General features: G+C 36.1%; 2 pseudogenes; both read right to left on the bottom strand.

Moving 5' to 3' along the window:
• Window positions 1–7,362: 7,362 nt before the first annotated feature.
• Window positions 7,363–13,534, bottom strand: LOC132169583 (uncharacterized; annotated as a pseudogene).
• Window positions 13,535–18,007: 4,473 nt separating this feature from the next.
• Window positions 18,008–18,638, bottom strand: LOC132169596 (uncharacterized; annotated as a pseudogene).
• Between the last annotated feature and the right edge of the window lie 3,990 nt (window positions 18,639–22,628).

Raw genomic sequence — 22,628 nt, 5'->3', positions numbered from 1 at the left:
GTAATACAATATTGGTACATCATATATTATACGAGTATCGTCCATCACTAGTAGCTCGACCAAGTCCGACCTCAGGTGGTAATAATGTCCGTCTATCGTAACCACCATTCAAACATAGTTGCGTCGGTCAGAAAACAACCATTGGATCCAAGGTCAATCATAAAGAATAAACATTTTTTGACCGTAGGGCTTACCCTTATAATTTTAATAAGCCCATGTCATACAATAAAATTCACCATTTATTGTGTCTTACATGCATGTCTTTACGAACTCGTCATTTTTGTTATCTTCTTAATCACTCATTTCACAAAGTAGAGTTCACAATAATGTAAAAAGGGTTTCATATGGGATCCACAATCTCGAAATCTAAGAAAATACCTACCACCATGTCTAATACACTTAAAATCTCAAGGTAAAACAAGCCCTAAATCCTAATATGCTCAAAATAGACATTCTGCCTGGCATTTGAATGTTCAGACAATGAGGATGGAATGTTCGGCCATCACATCAAATGTTTGGTCAGGGAAGGTCGAACATTCAATTCTTGGTAGAAAACCCATTTTGAACAAAAAATCAGCAAAACCACTTCTATGCAAGTACTAAGGTTTTAACATGATTCCTAAAGGAGTGGTAAGCCATAATAACACATCCATGCAGAAATAACTATGTCCAACATTATTAATACGTTAGACCATCGTTAAGCTAGTATTAAGACCAATAAAATATCTATAAGCCTAAACCTACAATTAATGCTATGAAAAACAACTAGACAGTATAATAACCACTTGACAAACGAGTTAGGATAGGAAGGTTACCTCCTTAGAAGCAAAAACCAACAAGAACACATTTTCTCCTCTAAAGCACTCACACACACTCACTCTAGGGTAACAATTAGAAAAGGGGGTGGAAATAGGCTAAAGGGGCATAGGGGAGGGGTATTTATAGGTGAACAAAAGCCAGAGGATAAAGATGAGCTGATTTACATAGTACTGCCAAGTGTCGAACGTTCAGTGTACTGTTGGACCAACGGTCCTACAGCTTCCAGTGGCAAGTTAGTATTGTACAGTAGAACGTTTGGGACTAGGGTTAAGGTCGAACGTTCAGGCATCCAACCTCGAATGTTCATAACTTGGGTTTGACTCGAACACTTAGTCATCCAACCTCAAACGTTCGACTAAGAACAAAAGTCAATAATTCTTATTTCGAATGAACCCTAATGAACTTAGCAACACATTAGTCCTACCAAAGCTTACAAAACCTTAATAAATACTCGGGGTATTGTAGTAGATGTCATATGGAAAATTGTAGAGTCAAAGTCTTGGGTTACAAAGGTTTTGTAAAAAGATCAATTTTGAAGAACTAATAAGACTCCAAAAGACACTCAATCAGGAATTAATATAGAGTTCAACAAATATATGCAGAATGTAAAATCAATCAATCATGAACACAGAGATTTGTTTATGAAGAAGAAACTATTTACAGAACTCTCTAAAATGTAAAATCTTTCTAGGACAGCCAAATCCGAGAAATCACTTCATAGTAGAATAACGAGAAATTACACAATGTCAAAGACTTACAAAACCTTTGGACTTGAGACTCCTGTGTACTAGACAAATGATCCACTTATCCGCTACCACAGTAGTTCTCTCAGAACTTCTGGACTATTCATTCCACATGATCTCCCTTCACCGGAACTCTAGTTGGCTTCAATTGCTTTATCACCGAGGACGATCAAACATTCTTGACTCTAAGAAAGAGAATGAACGCTCTATAACAAAGACTCTCTTAGCACGAATCTCTTGAACTATAGATGCAGAATTCGTACCTGTACACATCTGTATGGTTCAATATAAATAGGCTACAGACCCCTAGTCTAATCCAACACAAACTCTGATCAAAATAGACTAAATTTATACGGGGCGTCCAAACGGTGTACAGGCTCGTCCGGACAGAACTAGGTTAAAAACATTAAAAAATCCTAGTTCTCTGGCATGGCACGTCCGGACGGCTCTCAAACGAAGTTGCAGACGAGGCTTTTGTCCAGACGGCATTGCAGACGAAGGTTTCTGGAATTCAGATTCAGCCTTCTCATCCAGACGGCTGCAAACGAGGTTTCAGATGAGGTTGCAGACCACTGCAGACGAAGCTCTCACTGCACACTTGAACTGAACATGTTAACCACCAATATTTTGTTCACACGAATCCAGCCAAGACAAAATAAAACTAACAAATTTGTTATAACTTGGGTCTAAAGCCAATTTTTCATATGTGATTTTACACATGACACTGAGTAATTGGGTAACTAAAGGACATAATATAACATTCACATCCAATATTGTGCAACTGAGAGTGAAAGTGTAGGAATTAAAGATTGTTAACAACAGAAGATTTCTGCAACTTATCCAAATAGAGAGAAATGATTTATATTTAATATCCTCCTTCTTTTTTCATAATACGTACACATATAATCTCATTCATTTACAAGTATAGATAGTGTTAGCTCTTGTTGGCTAATTCGGTGATCCAAAGACTCCACAGTATTCCGAGAGATCCAAGAGGCTGAGAAGTGGAGATTCAAAAAGCTGAGAAGCAGCTGTCCGAACAGCAGGTTCTCCATGTCTGGACAGAAAAAAAATAGAGACTCATTTTCTCTATTGAAGCAGTGGCAATCCAGCTGTTCGGACAGCAGGTTCTCCATGTCCGGACAGAAAAAACAGAGACTCATTTTCTCAGTTGAAGTAGTGGCAGTCCGGATAGGGGAACAATGCTGTCCAGACACCACAATACGAGAATTAGTTTTCTCCGTGAAAACTAGTTCTGTCCGGACGGGCACTTACCCCCGTCCGGATGGCTCGTTGTAGAATGCCCAAAAAATGTGTTTTAATGGGTGACGTGGCTAGGGTTTGATTCTCTCGTATATAGATAACTTTATTGAGAGAGAGGGGTAGAAAATAAGAGGCTAAGTTTTGTGAGAGGCTGTGTTGAGAGAGAATATTTGTTGAGAGCCAAATTGTTCCTCGTAGAGGATTTTATTAGTTTGATTGTGCTTAATTGAAGTCAATCAGAAAGGTCTGGTAAAGGAAAATCACGTTGAAGAAGATTATGAGCGAGGAGACAAGTTGGAGGCTTGTCGCAGAGTCAAGGTCTTGCATCAGTTTGTAAGTGTTCCTAGTGTCTGTAATCTCTGGATAATCTTTTGATAGTGATTTCCTGGGTTTGACTGCCCAGGAGAGGTTTTACTTTTAAATAGTTTTCTAAAAGGTTTCCTCTTCGTCACCAAAATCCTTGTGTATGATTTTTTATGTTTTGGTGATAGTTTGCTTATAGTTTAAATTTCTGTTAATTCTGCATAAACTGTTATATTTTCCCTGTTAAGCATTTTTCAATTGGTATAAGAGCGGGTTCATTCCGTGAAGGATTAAATTCCTGAGTGTGATCTTTGTTTCTTGTTTAAGATGTCTCAAACCCTTAACACTTTGCCTAATTTTGATGGATCAAATTATGGCTATTGGAAGTCCCGTATGAGATTTTTCTTAAAATCTATAGACGTTTGGCATGTCATTGAATATGGATTTAAAGCTCCAGATAAGCCAACAAACTCGTATGGCGAATAACAAAGCTATGAATGCTCTATGCTTGGCAATTTTACAAACTGAGTTCTCCAGAATTTCAAATTGTGATAGTGCCAAGGATGCATGGGAGATCCTAGAAACTACGTATGAAGGAACTAATCTTGTTAAAGCTTCGAAACTTCAAATGTTAGTTTGTCAGTTTGAGGATATTAAAATGTTAGAGGATGAGACATTCAATTAATTTTTTGGTAAACTTAGTGAAATTAGAAATTCAATGATAAATCTAGTAAAGAAAGTTTCTGACACTAAGCTTATTAGAAAAGTTATGAGATCACTTACTGAAAGATTTATAATGAAGGTAATTGCTATTAAGTCATGCACTAATCTTAATACCATGAGGATAGAAGAGTTAGTTGGTGCTCTTCAAACTTATGAGTTTTCCTTGCCTCAACCTAAGAAAAATAAGGAAATTGCCCTTAAAACTCTTTGGAAGAACTCTGATGAGTTATTTGATGAGGATTCACTAGATGAAGAGGAACTTGCCTTGATAGCTAGAAAGTATTTTAGAAATGAACATGGAATTTCCAAGAAATTTGGAAAACAAAAAGAGAGCACTCAGGATAGAAATGAAAGAGACCCACGTGGTCCAATATGTTATGAGTGTTTTAGCTATGGTCATGTGCGAAAGAATTGTGCTAACCTCAAGAGTAATAAGCTGAAAGGTCAAAAAGCCTTCAATATTACCTTGAGTGACATTGATGAGGAAGAAACTTCTAATTATGTGACATTTGTTGCATCCTATGATTCTGATGATTCTAATCAATCAGATGTTCAGTCTGCCTCTGATAATGAATCAAATAGGGTTAATGATCTTCAAAACTCTTTTAACAATTTAATGGAAAAGTTTTCTATTCTTAGAAATACTAACTTGAAAATTGTTAAGGATTTTAAGAATCTTGAGCTTGAAAGGGATAATTTGTTGAAATCTTTGAGTGATTCACATGTTGTTTGCAATACTCTCAAATCTGAAAATCATGTGTTAATTGCTAAAAATAAATCCCTTCAAAATGATTTAACTGCATCTAAAAAACACTTGAGTAAATTCTCTAGTGAAAAGCTTGATAAAATGTTGCATATTCAAAAGCATTCTAGTGACAGATTTGGCTTAGGATTTGATAAAACTGCTATTTTGTCTTCTAACCGTGCTTCTACTTCAAAGACTATTTTTGTTAAACAAGTGAAAGTAGAAGAATCTTCAAGTAAAGAAAAGCAAGCAGTTGCTCCGACTCCTCAAGGTAAGAAAGGTAAGAAAATCTATATTGAGGCTCATGCATCTTACCCTACACCTAGAGTCGTGCATCCTTCTAGGAAATTACCTTCTCAAAGGTTTGTCCCTACATGTCATCATGTAGAAAAGTGGGTCACATTCGACCTCACTATTTTAATTTGAAACCTCATGTGCATATAAATGAAAATTCCTATTTTAGGAAAGAAAGTGAGGGTTTGGTTATAATGATGAGAGAAATGCTATCTAGGTTAGATAAGTTTTAGCAAAGTCATAAGTCTAGACCTAAGATTTCTCAAGTTTGGGTTAGGAAGGATGATACCATTCACCCCTTGAGGGGGAGTGGTGATGATCTCACCTTATGTTAGGTGAGTCACCCACATGCCTAGGATTGATTTTCTTGCATATCTTTGCATATCCTAGAGCATGTTGTTTTTCATTTTGCATTGCATATTTGTTTTATCTGTATTGAAATTGTCTTTTGTGTGTGTTCATTTCTTTTGTGAAAAAAAACAAAAAAAAAAAAAAAAAATTACTTTGGTTGTTGTTCTTTTGTTTCTTTTGTCTTATGCACCTAGATAGTCCATTAATTTCTCATGTTGCTTCCATGGATTTAATCCCTTGCATCTTGGAATGTTCTTAATATGCATGAGATGAAAATTTGTGTAAATGGATTTGTTTTTGTGGTTACTTAAAGCCTGAGCTTTTGTGGTACATTTTGCTTATGCTTTATCTTTTGTGCACATTTAAGTTTAAATTGAGGTTTTGTTTCACTTTATTTGTGGGGTCGGTTAGGTAACCATATGAGGTTTTTGACTAGTCATATTTTTCAAACTGACCATATGCTAGTTGAACCTAAGGCTTAAAAATTTCTGCTTTTTCTTTTGTGATAAGCACCAAAAGTTTATGGACACTTTCTCAAAGAAAAAAATAAACAAAATAGTGAAACAAATAAAATCAAAAGATTATATTCCAAAAGGAAATTATTTCACTGTGTCAAATTTGTGCAAAATGTTTTACAAAGATAAATGTATAGGATGAGAGTGGCGAGGCCCTAGTATGATAATGTTTGACTTTTGATTTGATATACTTGTCAAAACCTCATGGTGGTGAAACTTTCTCCTCATTTTGTACGTTGAAAATTTTTCTCTTTGGATGGCTTACACACATACACCACATAAGCATGGGTTGAATGAAACATTTTTCTTTGCTTGGGTTAAGCAATATGAGTTTCTTGCCATTTCTAGTCTCATGTATATTTTGCATATTTGGAGCATGTTTGGGATATTCATTGTGCAATACATGAGTCATTGATGTGTATCATATGTGTTCTTTTGACTTTCGAGGGGGAGAAACATGTTTTGTTCATTTCAAGTTTCTTGTTGCTATTAAGTCATGCATTGAGGGGGAGTTTTGTTTATGGCCTTCATGATCTGCATTAAACTTCATGCATTTTTCATTTCTATGTGATCATGGTTTTTTTTCCTTATGTTACTCCTATTCCACATATGCCTTGATGGTTTTTTGTGAGTGTTTCAGGAACCATGGAGACCTTTTGTCATTCTGTGACAAAAATGATGAGTAAATATGGGGAGATGATTGGATGGCCCTCCTACTTTTTGGTTTTGTCACCGAATTGCCAAAGGGGGAGTTTGTTAGCTCTTGTTGGCTAATTCGGTGATCCAAAGACTCCACAGTATTCCGAGAGATCCAAGAGGCTGAGAAGTAGAGATTCAAGAAGCTGAGAAGCAGCTGTCCGGACAAAAAAAAAAAAAAAAAAAAAAAAAAAACAGACTCATTTTCTCTGTTGAAGCAATGGCAGTCCAGCTGTCCAGACAACAGGTTCTCCATGTCCGGACAGAAAAAACAGAGACTCATTTTCTCTATTGAAGCAGTGGCAATCTACACAGGGAAACAATGTTGTCCGGACACCACAATACGAGAATTAGTTTTCTCCGTGAAACTAGTTCTGTCTGGACGGGCACTTACCCCCGTCCGGACAGCCCATTGTAGAATGCCCAAAAAATATGTTTTAATGGGTGACGTAGCTAGGTTTGATTCTCTCATATATAAATAACTTTATAAAGAGAGAGAGAGAGAGGTAGAAAATAAAAGGCTAGGTTTCGTGAGAGGCTGTGTTGAGAGAGAATATTTGTTGAGAGCCAAATTGTTCCTCGTAGAGGATTTTATTAGCTTGATTGTGCTTAATTGAAGTCAATCGGAAGGGTCATGTAAAGGAGAATCACGTTGAATAAGATTATGAGCAAGGAGACAAGTTGGAGGCTTGTCGTAGAGTCAAGGTCTTGCATCGGTTTGTAAGTGTTCCTAGTGTCTGTAATCTCTAGATAATCTTTTGATAATGATTTCCTGGGTTTGACTGACCAGGAAAGGTTTTACTTTTAAATAGTTTTCTCTTCGTCACCAAAATCCTTGTGTGTGATTTTTTATGTTTTGGTGATTGTTTGCTTATAGTATATCTATGATGTTGCATTATGATCTTTCTGGCTAGTGGTTCAGGATGTTGAGAAGAGAAACTCTGGTTTTGATTAGGCGCCTAAACAGGCATTCAAGTCCATCTTCAAGATCTTGAACAATTGACTCCAAATTCCCCAGCAGTTATGCACATTCTCAACGTGAGTGATATAATCTGATTTGCTTGTGTTGTGGCTAATGAGGGAGTGTAATGCAGCTTCCACCTTCTCAAGTTCAGATGCAGCTGTTTCTTCATTCTCATGTGCTACTCTTTTGGGGAGCACCAACATAGAAACCAAGGACCAGCTGCTTAGTTTTGATTGCAACCTCGGCCCGGCAACAAAGGACAACAAGGATTCAAACATGTTGGGTTATGTTTTGGCTCATTCAGTTTGCATGTAAAGTTGGTGAAAATAAAGCATCTCAAAGTGTTCAGAAACAGACTCTCGAAGGCCATGTCCGGACCCCCAGAAGTCAGGTCCGGACCGCCAGAAGAAGGGTCCGGACACAGAAACCAGCAAGGCTATTCTAAAGAGCAGGTCCTGACCGCCAGACGCTGGGTCCGGACCTGATTTCCAGAAGCTGAGTTTTACAAAGCAGGTCCAGACCACCAGACGCTGGGTCCGGACCTGATTTCCAGAAATTGGGTTTTTGAAGGAGAGGTCCGGACCGCCAGAAGTTGGGTCCGGACCTCAGTTCCAGAAAGCAATATTTTTCTAAGATGTACGGACACACGATTTGGAGGTCCGGACATCACTAGGTTACGCATAAGTAATCCTAGCGATGTCCGGACACGGCAGCCTTATTATGTTTATTTTCTATTTAAGCTACTGTATTTTGCCATTATAGTTTTTACGTATTTCTTTGGAGAGCAAAATCAGAGAGCTTAGAGAGAGATATTGTTCTAGCTTATTTGAGAAGGGATTAAATACGTGAAGCCAATCGGAGTTCCGGTGAAAGGAAATCTTATAGAAGAATTGTACCAGATGTTCTGGAAAGGGCTACTGCGGTAGAAGTCAAGTGGGTCGCTTGTCATGTACAAGGAAGAGTAAATTGCAAAGGTTTTGTAATTCTTCTTGTATTCCTTATTCTTCTTATAGTGGATTGATTTCCTGGGTTTGGCTGCCCCGGAGAGGTTTTACATTTAGAGAGTTCTCTAAATGGTTTCCTCTTCGTAACCAAATATCTGTGTTCTTGATTTTCATTACATATCTGTATTTGGTTGATTATTGATTGTTAGGTCAGATCTTATTCCGCTTAATATTTGTGAATCACCTAGACATTTGAATAGGTGTCGTTTGGAGTCGTTTTAGATTTTTCAATTGGTATCAGAGCGGGTTCACTTTGTGAAGGATTTATTTCCTGAGTGTGATCCGAGACTCCATATCAAATGTTTCATACTGTTGCTCCTAATTCTCTTCCCGTCTTTGACGGAACAAATTATACGCTTTGGAAAATTCGTATGAGAGCATATTTTAAATCCATTAATGTTTGGCATATTGTCGAATCTGGATGGACACGTCCAGAAAAAGCAATAGTTGAATGGACAACAGAGGAAAAGAATAATGCTACTGCGAATGACAAAGCTATAAATGCTATTTACATCTCTGTTTCAAATGAGAAATTTTCTAGAATTTCTAGATGTGAAATAGCTAAAGAAGCCTGTGAAACTTTAGAAATCACACATGAAGGAACTAAGGTTGTTAGAACTTCAAAAATTCAATTGTTGGTTTCTCAGTTTGAGGAGATTAGAATGCAGGAAGATGAAACTTTTGATGAATTTTATTCAAAGCTTAGTGCCATTAGAAACTCTACCATTAATTTGGGAAAGAAAATGGATGATGCTAAAGTGGTGAAAAAAATCTTAAGATCTTTGCCTGAGAGGTTTATTCCCCAAATTGCTGCTATACAACAGAGCAAGGACTTAGATACTATGAGAGTAGAAGAACTTGTAGGTTCCCTTCAAACCTTTGAGCTAATTCTTCCTAAACACAAGAACACCAAAAATATTGCTCTTAAGGCAAAAAATGTTAAGGTTGACTCTTGTGGTTCATCTAATGAGGATTCTGGAAATGAGGAAGAAATTGCTATGTTTGCTAAGAAGTTTAGGAAATTCTTTAGAGCCAAGAAAGGAAATTTTAGAAATAGCAATTCACAATTTTCTGAGAAGTCTAGAAATGAGAATGTTGAGAAAGGAAAGTCACCTAGAGGTATCAAGTGTCACGAATGTGGAGGACATGGGCACATTCGTGTTGACTGTGCTAACTTGAGAAAGTCAAATGGCAAGGCATTTAATGTGACTTAAAGTGATGAGTCAGACAAGGACGATGCTGAACAGGGAGTTAATTACTTAGCATTTGGAGTTAGTTATGAGAGTGAGCATGAGAATAGTGAGTGTAATTCTCAAGACAAACAAGGTGTGTCCGATAATGATTCGGAAGAAGAAGATGATTTGCAAAATGCTTATAATAATCTCTTTGTGGAATACACTAAACTGAAAAAGGTGAATAAATAGCAATTGAAGAAACTCAATGAGGTTAATCTTGAAAATGATCAACTTTCTGTCACTTTAACTGATTCTCTTGCTACTCATAATACTTTGATGTCTGAAAATCAAATGCTAATTGCCAAAGTGAAATCCTTAAAGAATGAACTGAATGAATCAAAGAATCATTTAACAAAATTCTCTAGTGAAAAGCTAAATCAAATGCTACATAATCAGAAACATTCGTTTGATAGAACTGGATTGGGTTTTGATAAATCTGCTATTTTATCGACTAATGTTGCTTCTTCTTCAAAGATGATTTTTGTGAAACCAGTGAACAAAGAAGATAGCTTGGCTGAAAAGAAGGTAATTTCTCCTCAAATTTCCAAAGGTGGAAAAGGTAAGGGAACTCTAACTGATTCTTATATATCTAGTTCTAAGTCGAGAAGTATGCACATGTTAAGGAACCAACCTTCTCAAAGGTTTATTCCTACGTGTCATAACTGTGGTAAGATTGGACATATTCGTCCTAAGTGTTTTCAGCTTAACAGTCATGAGCCTAAAAGAGAATATTTCCATTCTAGAAATAGTTATGAGAAATTATTCAACATGATGAGAGATGTAGTAACACGGTTAGATGTCTTGGATAAGAGTCACACAGTTGTCCCTGATGTGAAGAAAGTTTGGGTCAAGAAGATTAATACCATTCACCCATTGAGGGGGAGTGGTAATGGACTCACCTAGATTAGGTGGGCACATAACATGCCTAGAAATTGAACATATTGATATTTGTCTATAGCTGTTCTAGGGCATTTTTGTTTGTTTTTGATTGTTTTTGTTTGCTTTGTCTTTATTTTTTCTTTGATTCTTTTATTTTTGGGATTGTTTTTTATTTGTTGGATAGTCAGTTTCTCATGTCTTGTGCTCAAATGAATATTTTCCATGTGAGTGGGGTCAATATTTCTGCAATTTACATCTCAAGCTCCATATATTTATGATATACCTTGTTCTTCTGAAAACTGTTAAAGGAGTAAAGAGTCAGTTTTTCTCATGTTCAAAATTGTGCACTTTTTGCCCCCATTAGATTTAGATTTTTGTTATGTGTTTGGGAATTTGGAGCAAACATTTTGCTTGGAAGATAGGTAGTGTCAGTTCTATCCACTTGACCAACTCGTTAGTTGAACCTAGCTCCTAAAAATTCCAACATTTTCCAAAAAAAAAAAAAAAAAAAAAAAAAAAAGCATAAAATAAGCTCAAATGACTTAGTTTTGCTTCTGTCTGTCCCTAAAGAAAGAATCAGTGATCAAATCATTGCGAAAATAGATGATTACTAAAGGACATGGTAAAAGCGAATGATTAGTCTCAGGGGGAGTGTATCGGATGAGGGAATCTAGGTCCTAACATTATAAGGTTTTACTGTGGCTTGAATCAGACTGTTTGTCTTTCATTTACAAAATGTCTGCCTAGATTTCCTTTCCACTGATGCAATCTTATTTAATGGGAGTTTTCACACACTACACATTCACATGAGATTTCTGATTATTGCCTACTTGATTGCATTCACAGAACAAGGTTGTGTCATGCATATGGTACATTTAAGGTGTAAGTGTAGTTTGTTGATCACTCTGGATTGTTAAGATATTCATAAGGGCATGCATGATTTATTGGATATCTATACAAGTTGTATTTTCCTTTAATTTTTTTTTTTTTTTTAAAAAAAAAGGTTTATTGTTTATTTTGTTTTTATATTAAGGGGGAGGATCAATTTTTTTGTGTGTTATTTTTTTTCTTTTTCTTTCTCTGTGAGTCCATCTTTTCAACTTAAAGGATCAAGACTCACTCACCCAAGGTATGTTTTCTTCCCTTCTTCGTTTCAGTTTTGGTTTCGAATCCAATTCTAGGATGTGAACGTTTGGGTTTCAAAGTGCCATTCCAAATTGCTTGATTGCTTGATAATTTTTCTTCTCTCACAGAAGTGTAGCACAATCCATACGACTTTGGAGAAAGATGTGAAGTATATCAAGGATAGTCTTTGGCAAAAATAATCTATCTTATTTCCTTGTGGCTATTTTTTTTTTCAGATTTCTTGAGTTGTTAGTTTGTTTGTTTCCTTTTGTCCTTCTGAGACAAAAAGGGGGAGTTGATTTGATGTGTCATTTTCATGTAAAAATTGTTTTTGTCCCCGAATGGCCAAAGGGAGGAGTTTGTTGGGTTATGTTTTGGCTCATTCGGTTTGCATGTAAAGTTGGTGAAAATGAAGCATCTCAAAGTGTTCAGAAACAGACTCTCGAAGGCCTTGTCTGGACCCCCAGAAGTCAGGTCCGGACCGCCAGAAGAAGGGTCCGGACACAGAAACCAGCAAGGCTATTCTAAAGAGCAGGTCCGGACCGCCAGACGCTGGGTCCGGACCTGATTTCCAGAAGCTGAGTTTTACAAAGTAGGTCCAGACCGCCAGGCGCTGGGTCTGGACCTGATTTCCAGAAATTGGGTTTTTGAAGGAGAGGTACGGACCACCAGAAGTTGGGTCCGGACCTCAGTTCCAGAAAGCAATATTTTTCTGAGATGTCCGGACACACGATTTGGAGGTCCGGACATCATTAGGTTACGCATAAGTAATCCTAGCCATGTCCGGACCCCAGATTAGCCATGTCTGGACACGGCAGCCTTATTATGTTTATTTTCTATTTAAGCTACTGTATTTTGCCATTATAGTTTTTACGTATTTCTTTGGAGAGCAAAATCAGAGAGCTTAGAGACAGATATTGTTCTAGCTTATTTGAGAAGGGATTAAATACGTGAAGTCAATCGGAGTTCCGGTGAAAGGAAATCTTATAGAAGAATTGTGCCAGATGTTCTGGAAAGGGCTACTGCGGTAGAAGTCAAGTGGGTCGCTTGTCGTGTACAAGAAAGAGTAAATTGCAAATGTTTTGTAATTCTTCTTGTATTCCTTATTCTTCTTATAGTGGATTGATTTCCTGGGTTTGGCTGCCCCGGAGAGGTTTTACATTTAGAGAGTTCTCTAAATGGTTTCCTCTTCGTAACCAAATATCTGTGTTCTTGATTTTCATTACATATCTGTATTTGGTTGATTATTGATTGTTAGGTCAAATCTTATTCCGCTTAATATTTGTGAATCACCTAGACATTTGAATAGGTGTCGTTTGGAGTCGTTTTAGATTTTTCAAAACACAGTGAGAGTTACTGTTTCTATTTCTCTCAATGTGCTAACCATGGGAAGAGTCTCATGGTTTTTGTCAGCATGCTTGCCTTCCATACCCTTTAGGGCCTTCTGAATTGCCTTGTTGACAACCTTCTTAGCGGTCAAGAATTACCTAACCTCTCTTTCAAGCCCCATGTCACGTCCTGCTCTTCTGCACATAATTGATTGGAGTTTGCGTGTGCATTCTTTTGTATGTTTCAAGGCATCCTTGGCTGCACTGCACATGTCCAAGAGCCTGAGAGATCCATCCAAAAGCTCTTCTACCCATTTCCCATTACACCTTTCGACAAAGTCGTGTTGCATTTGGGGCGGCTGAAGCAACTTTTCAACACAATCATGGAAATCCTGAAGGCCAATTGGTTTGCAGCTTAATGATGATGATGAATAGAAGCCTCCAATCTGCATAAATGCTCATTGCAGTCTAGAATGAGAGGATGTGATCTTGATGGCAAGCTATTGGATCGAGCATGGGATTTTTTGTTGAGAGGAGATGAGGCCATCTTTTTCCGCTTAGAGAAGAGAAAGGTGTAGGAGTTGAATATTGTTCAAATCAGTGTAGAAATTTGCCATCCTTCCATTGGCATCTACTGAATATATATTAGAGGTAGAGGGGACAAGAGGAATCTCATCATCTTCATAACTCAATAAGTAGTAACATCTTTTCGATTTGGATCTAGATGCAATACCAGCAATGTTTATGCATTGTCTCCCCACCAGCTCATTACCAATTATATTAAATGATAGACACCATCTCAGGCATATTGTCACTTTTAAGACAAAAAACAGTCCTGAAACACTAATTGCAACTAATATTTTTCTGCTCATGTGGCGCAGGCTTCTTGTCTTCCAGGAAGGCAGGCAGGCAATCTGGATTGTATATCTATTATTGTTTATTGTGTCAGAGGAAATGAAGTCAATGCCATTCGTGTATTGCATATCTGTGATTTTTTAGTCTACAAATAACTAATAATGAGTTGGAGAGCTGATCAGAAGGAGACATTGGAAAAACATTACGGACATAGCATTGAGATCCGGATCGAAATCATGTTACGACCACTTGATATTTGAAGAGGATGAGATTCCTTGTGTTCTCCTTACTCCATAATACTTATGGAGTAGACACCAAACATAGAAACAACAAAAAACACAGGTGTTAGGGGCACTTTGGAATGGGATCATTTTAACAAAACGACCCCACCAATGGTCATTTAAATAGTAAAAACGACCCCTCTCAGATGATTTGTTTCAATAGTAGACGTGCGTCACTGAAACAATCAAGTGACGCACGTCTACTATTTTAGTACATCCAAAATTCTTTTTACACTTAATTAAATTCAAATAAAACTATTATGCTCGATTAGAAATGACTTTTTTCAACAACAAAAAAAAAAAAAAAAAAAAAAAGGAAAAATATAATTTAGCCTTCCAAACTACCAAAAAGTTGCAATTTGGCCATTCCGTTAGTCAACACAATCAAATAGGATGCAAAATGTAAAACGACATCGTTTTTTGAGGTTAAGTTACTAAAATGCTAATTTGAAAAAAAAAAAATTCAATTTAAAAAATGCCCCCAAAAAACCATATCGTTTTGAAAAAAAAAAAAAAAAAAAAAAAAAAACGGTGGTTTAGGTGTGCATGGCTCGCCGTCCACCCAAAAGCTTGTGGGGGTGGGTGGGCGGCCACCCCCAGGCCTGTGGGGTGGCCGCCCAGCCACACCTACAGGTCTGGAGGTGGCCGCCCAGCCACTCTCACCAGCCTGGGGGTGGCTCAGCGGCCACCCCCATGGCCTAAGGGTGGCTCGCCGACCACCCCCATGGTCTATGGGGTGGCCGACGAGCCATCCATAGGCCATTGGGGTGGCTGGGCGGCCACCCCATGGCCTATGGGGTGGCTGCCCAGCCACCCCCATGTCCTGGGGGTGGCTCGTCGGCCACCCCATAGACAATGGGGTTGCCGGCGAGCCACCCCTAAACCACCGTTTTTTTTTTTCCCCTCAAAACGACTTCGTTTTGGGGAGCATTTTTTAAATTGATTTTTTTATTTCAAAAGGATATTTTAGTAACTTAACCTTGTCAAAACGACGTAGTATTGAATTTTCTATCCTATTTGACGATAATGATTAACGGAGTGGCCAAATTGCAACTGGTTGGTAGTTTGGGGGGGCTATTTATCACTTTTTGAATATTATGGGCTAAAATGAAAATGGTTGGAGTTTTGGGGTCTAAATTATATTTTTTCCAAAAAAATGGAAAAAAATATAATTTAACTCCCGAAACTACCAGCCATTTTCATTTTAGCTCTTAAATGTTCAAAAAGTGAAAAAGTAGCCCCTCAAACTACTAAAAAGTTGAAATTTGGCCGCTTCGTTAGTCAACACAGTCAAATAGTATGCAAAATTTAAAACGACGTTGTTTTTTGAGGTTAAGTTACTAAAATGCCATTTTGAAAAAAAAAAAAAATCAATTTTAAAAATAACACAAAAACGACGTCATTTTGAAAAAAAAAAAAAAAAAAAAAAAAAAAAAAAAAAAAGGTGGTTTTGGGGTGGCTTGCCGACCACCTCCACAAGCCAGGGGGTGGCTCGGCGGCCACCCCCATGGGCTAGGGGTGGCTCGCCAGCCACCCTCATGGTCTATGGGGTGGCCGACGAGCTACCCCTAAACCATTTTTTTTTTTTCCTCAAAACGATGTCGGTTTGGGAGTCATTTTTAAATTGATTTTTTTTTTTTTCAAAAAGGGTATTTTAGTAACATAATCTTGTCAAAACGACGTAGTATTGAATTTTTCATCCTATTTGACGGTAATGACTAACAGAGTGGCCAAATTACAACTGGTTAGCAGTTTGTGGGGTATTTTATCACTTTTTGAATATTATGGGGCTAAAATGAAAATGTCTCGTAGTTTGGAGGACTAAATTATATTTTTCCCAAAAAAAATCTTAGAAATTATTGGATGACTGTAATAAGAACTCAATAGTCAAGAAACATGACCTTACATTAGTGAGAATCCACCAATCATTTCCAATGTCACCATGCTTAATAAACTCTTAAATTAAAAAAAAAAAAAAAAAAAATGAAACTCTTAGAAATTGCTAGATTACTATAATAAGACATGACCTCAACTAAAATTTATGTAGTTAAAATCCATCAATCATTTCCAATGTCACATTGCTTAAATAAATCTTCACTCAGATAAATTCAAAAACAACTTTTATATTCGATTACACATGTCATTTGCCCCCCCTAAAAAAAAAAAAAAAAAAAAAAAAAAAAAAGATCTTAGAAATTACTGGATGATAATAACAAGAACTCAAGAGTCAAAATACATTACCTTAACAAAAATTCACGTTAATCAAAAACAATCAAACGCTTCCATGGTCAATGTTACAGGCATTTCGATATTAGGCATTTCGATGTTAGCATAAGTTAGTTAACCTTAGCCGAATTAGAATAATGATATTGTTTTAATAAGGGTCTCTTGATGACTTAATCCTAGAAAACATGGAAATAATTTGCATATTTAAAGGCTATTATGTTATGAATAAAAGAAGAGAAGAATTAATCTCAACCCTTGTATTGGGAAAAAGTTTTGGGTTCTCTTAAAATCTAAAGATCTAAGTTTCCTCATAGCCTAATTTATCCATTGTAAACTTAAGTTTGTAACGGTCACCATATGCTTAAACAACTCTTCACTTAGATAAATTGAAATACAACTTTAATACTTGAATAGACATGACTTTTGCAAAAAAAAAATTAACTCTTAAAGATCACTAGATGACTATTATAAAAACTCAAGAGTCATGATGCTTAAACAAATCTTCACTTAAATAAATTAATTTTCATGCTTGATTAAAAACGACTTTAAAAAATAAAAAATCCTCTTAGAAATTACTAGATATCTATAATAAAAACTAAACAATCAAGTGACATGACCTTAACTTAAATTCAAGTTAGCCAAAACCCATCAAACATTTCCAAGGTCACCATGCTTAAACAAATCTTCCCTTAAATAAATTGATTTTCGTGCTCGATTAAACATGACTTTTGCCGACATTTAAAATAAAAAAAAAATTAAAAAAAAAACCAAGAAATTACTAAATATCTATAATAAAAACTAATTAAACAATCAAGAGACATGCATGACCTTAACTTAAATTCAAGTTAGCCGAAACCCATCAAACCTGTCCAAGGTCACCATGCTTAAAAAATTCTTGGCTTAAAAAAATGAAAAATAAAAAAAGAAATCACTCTTGTATGTAAAAGCTTTAGATGTTATAGATTATGGATTCATCCTAGAGTTCCATGAAAAAAAGTAATTCCAAGAGAGTGAAAGGAACAATGGACAAAAAAGTTATGAAGGAATTTCTGGTAATGATAATATTGTTAATGACTCTTTTTCTAGTTTTGAAGCATGCAGTACTTCCAATATGCCCTCATCTCTCCATCGCTTGCCAGTACCCACTCAACTTCTCTCTTTCTCTCCAAATGATGATGGTATACGCCCAAGGAAGAGTATTCGTAAAGAGAAAAGTGAAAAATTGAAATTATGTTATAGAAATTGTCTTGGGTACTTCATTGAGAATGTGAAGAATCACAAAAGGTTTCTCGCAGCATATGAGAAATTCAAAGGTGTCTTAAACAATGCAAAGCAATACATGGCAGACGATAATTATACTGTTAGTTGTAGAGTCCATGATCACCAGTAATGGATATGGTATAGATTCCTGGGATCTCATAAGATAGCCCATAATCATAATAATTGCATATTTTTGCAATCTCTTTATTTTGGGCAATATTATGTAATAAGTGTGTGATTCCAGTCTATCTCTTTAGTACCCAGCAAGTTATGCACATTCTCAACGTGAGTGATATAATCTGATTTGCTTGTTTTGTTTGTGTTGTGACTAATGAGGGAGTGTAATGCAGCATCCACCTTCTCAAATTCAGATGTATTTGTTTCTTCATTCTCATTTACTACTCTTTTGGGGAGCACCAACTTAGAAACCAAGGACCAGCTGCTTAGTTTTGATGGCAACCTCGGGCCGGCAACAAAGGACAACAAGGATTCAAACACAGTGAGAGTTACTGCTTCTATTTCTCTCAATGTGCTAACCATGGGAAGAGTCTCATGTTTTTTGTCAGCATGCTTGCCTTCCATGCCCTTTAAGGCCTTCTGAATTGCCTTCTTAACAACCTTCCTGGAGTTGAAGAATTTTCTAACCTCCCTTTCGAGCCCCATGTCACCTCCTGCCCTTCTGCGCATAATTGATTGCAGTTCGCGTGCGCATTCTTTTGTATGTATCAAGGCATCCTTGGCTGCACTGCACATGTCCAAGAGCCTGAGAGATCCATCCAAAAGCTCTTCTACCCATTTGCCATTACACCTTTCGACAAAGGCTTTCTGCATTTGGGGTATCTGAAGCAACTTTTCAACACAATCATGCAAATCCTGAAGGCCAATTAGTTTGCTGCTTAATGATGATGATGAAGCAGAAGCCTCCAATCTGCATAAATGCTCATTGCAGTCTAGAATGAGAGGATGTGGTCTGGATGGCAAGCTATTGGATCGAGCATGGGGTTTTTTGATAAGAGGAGATGAGGCCATCTTTTTCCACGTACTCAGAGAAGATGAAGGCCTAGGAGTTGAATATTGTTCAAATCAGTGTAGAAATTTGCCATCCTTCCATTGGCATCTACTGAATATATATTAGAGGTAGAGGGAGACAATAGGAATCTCATCATCTTCATAACTCAATGAGTAGTAACATGATTTCGATTTGGATCTAAATGCAATACCAGCTATGTTTATGCATTGTCTCCCCACCAACTCATTACCAATTATATTTAATTTTCGAAAATCAAGTTAAGGTTTATAATGACATAAAATATGCAGCACACGAGTGGTGTTGACTCCAGCTAGCTCAGCCTGCCTCTCCGGGAGATGAGGGCTGTGTCACTCGTGCACACATGCATGTATCATAATTGCAGTCAGATTATGTCATTTATCATCCATCCATTACAATTTCCTTTGTATATCAGAAAATTTTATTTATGTTTCATTTTGACTGGTAACAATTCATAATTATTGTTTGCTTCCATATGCATTTCTTTCAAAAATCTTAAATATGCTTATGTTTATTACTCTCAACCGATTACCAACAGATCAGAGTTGTGTTGTTTTTCCAGCAATGACTAGGATAGGGTTTAAGGGTATTTCGAGGGTCATGTTTCTATCTGTGTCCCATGCTTTCGGGATTTAGATAAAGTTGAAGGGTTTCGAAATGGTCATGACTATTTTCTAGCCTTGTTGGTTTGGTACTTGTTCCATTTATGGAACTTTTCCTACCTTAACCGCCTTCTTTGGCAGCCCCAATTCTCTTGATGGGCCGGGTTATTTTTTTTACCCATTTCCAAGTATCGCCTTTGCTTTTCATTTTCTTCTAATTGTTCGTTTCCCCTTTACCCGCTTTGAATAGGAAAAAAAAAAAAAGGCACAAAAGGAAATAAAGTCAATGAAAATACATAAATTATCTTATTTAAATATCATAATATATCTCCTAGCTAGTATAACCATGTTCTAACCAGGTAATACCTAACTAATAAAGTAAATAAAAATGGAAGATGTTGGTACAGTTTTCGGTATGGTGGACCCAAGGGGTGAGATCGTAATTCCTGATGTTGCTCATTCTCCAATCTGCAAGACAAAAAAGGGGTCAAGATAATACGCCGGGGGTGTTCCGGCAAATCATCCTCTGACGCTAAAGTTAACTCCTTTCTGAGTTATATATAGTGTTTAGTGAAAATGAATTTTCTTTAGAAAGATTAATACATTGTAATTCATAGAAGGAAATGTTAATATAATAACATAACCGTCATGATTCATGTATTGTATCTCTCTAAATAAAACTAAAGCTTGAGTAATTTTTAATTACGGCCATATTCAGTTTTAGTTATCCAAACGATTTTAAAAATGTGTCATGTGCGCCAAGTGGGAGAATGTTAGAATAATTCTTTTTCTTTTTCTTTTTTTGACATGTTCACACAAGAGAGGGGATGAGAATTCGAACTAGTAACTTCCGCTTCATTAGACATGGACACAGCCGATTGAGCTATCTCTTGGGGGCGTTAGAATAAATCTTCTAAGGTGTTAGTGTGTCACACATGTCACATATATTATATGTATATAGCATATAATATTAATAGAGTTTTTATTAAACTAAAACTCTTGGGTAATTAATATACAGATAACTACTAAATATGAAAGGTTATGTCATTTCACTAAAAGTTGTCTTACTTGATGGAAGGAAGCAACGTAAGGTTAATTGGATAAGGGTCTTGACCTATAAATATGCATGTGATTCTCCATCAGTCACAACAATGAGCGTGAGAAACATATTGGCCAAAAACTCTTATCTATCACTCTCCAACATATTGTGAGGGTTATAAGATTGGTTGTATAATTGCAAATTGAGGGTTTAAGATTGCAAATTCAACAAGCGTTCAAATCTAGATTTCTAGATAACTTAATTCAAGTACTTAAGCAGCAATGGCCAAAGGTTAGTACTTTTATTTGGTGTTTATATGTTGAATATTCTCCCAAATTCTTACATTAGTGGTATGAGAGCCTACTTCTGTGCCATGTTGTTTAGTATGAATTTGACGATTGTTTCGTGAGTGATTGAACGTTTGTTTGTCCATAGAAGATATGGATATTTTATTTATCTGTTTTGAGTTTTTGGTTTTGGTTTTGGGTTTTAAGTTTCAAAATGGGTATGGTTTGGCCGAATCTTTTTAAAGATCAATGTTATGGGGTTTGATTGTGTAATTTTTGACCAATTTATGAAATCTTCATAACAAAATTTCGGCCATTTATTTCTTCAAAAGGGTGATTTATTTTTGATTGATTTTTGGAATACCCGTACATTTCTTAACCCATAAATCAACAGATTTTATGATTCTAAACCAAAATCATGCTTTAAAATCGGGTTTCAATTCGAAAATTTGATGAAAAAATGAGAAAACCCAGTTTTAGACCCGTATGGAGCGAGACCCGACCGAGATAGATCTGATTTGCAGACCCGGCTGAAGGTAGGGGATGAAGTCGCCAACCCAAATGCAAGCCCACTTGCATGCTGGGCTTGTTGTACACGTGCCATGAAAGGACAAAAATTTGGTTCTGTTTTTGCTGGTGGGGAGATTCAAACCCTCACACCATGGGCCTGTGTAAGAGTGGTTCAAATTCAACCATCAAGCCATTATCTCATTTTGGTTCAATATTCGTTTGTTCTCTATATAGTGATATATTATTCTGGAAATATCTATTTGATGCTTATTTATATCCCATGTGGTCATTTATTTTGTTATAAATATTTATTAAAATTATTACGCTATGGGATCTTTTGTGATCAACATAAAAATTGAAGTTTTATGGTGCCATTATGAAGTACTGAAAATCAAAGTGACTTGGGAATAGCCATAGCATCTCAAGTCATGATGATAATCAAGTAAAGTGTTTTGTAAAACTTAATAAATGAATTTTTGGCATCTATATGGCAATTAGATGTTATTGAAGTTATGATTATTATAATATTTTTAGGAATAACACAACATCTTAAATTTATAATGATAATCACATAAAGATTATTTACATGAACATCATAAAGAAAATTAAACATCTATGTTGTGATTAATTCATAAATTTAATGACTTTGCCCCAATAGAGGTTATTATTTTTATGATTTAATTAGAATAAAATGGTAAATTTGGCATTAAAAATAAAATTTTCTTATCCCTGTCCATGAAATTTTTATTTATTAATGTTTAAATTTATTAGTCTTATTAATAAATTTATTTAGTAAATTCATGTGTGATGTAGCCTTGCCCACAGGTAGGTTAGAATTTACTATTAAATTAACATTGGTTAATTTAAATAAAGTTGCTTCATAGCATTAAAGTATCTTATTTGTCTTGGTCATTGCATGCATTCCTACTGCTTCAATCAATGGTATTTTATGTTCCAATACTTTATAGTGATAATTTTTCAAACTGAAAAGGAAAAAAAAAATGCTTTCTTATTTTTGGGGTGTTTGGAACTTAATTTGGTGTTCAGTGTAGACGAATCACCCACTCTCACAAAATCAAGTACACCACATGAGATTATTATTCATGAACAGTAGGAGCAATATAATTGCCTAAGTTTGATGTTCATAAAATCTCATGTTACCAAATGTATCGGGATTCTATTCTTGAATACTTTAAGGCCAAAGATTTTATAAAGGTTGTTGAGGAACATTTAGTGAATTCCTACGAGGCTTCAGCCAGCACCCTAATAGAAAAGCTTTCAAGAAAAACCTTACGCACCTCCAAAAGTGTGCATGAGCACATTACGGTGGGTACATAAAAGTCAAAAAGCTTGTAAATTAAGTAAATCTATTTATGGGCTAAGATAGGTCTCCCATCAATGTTATGCAGAATTTTACAAGGTTATTTTTCTCATATGGTTTTATTGAAAACCTTGTTAATCAGTATTATACCTTAAGGTCAGTGGGAGTAAAGTTACTTTCTTTTAGTCCTATATATAGATAATATTTTGCTT

The sequence above is a fragment of the Corylus avellana genome, chromosome 2 (genome assembly GCF_965113065.1).
Source record: "Corylus avellana chromosome 2, dhCorAvel1.hap1.2, whole genome shotgun sequence".
Taxonomy (NCBI): domain Eukaryota; kingdom Viridiplantae; phylum Streptophyta; class Magnoliopsida; order Fagales; family Betulaceae; genus Corylus; species Corylus avellana.
The sequence above is the reverse complement of the archived record's forward strand: the minus strand, read 5'-3'. Positions and strand labels throughout refer to the sequence as shown.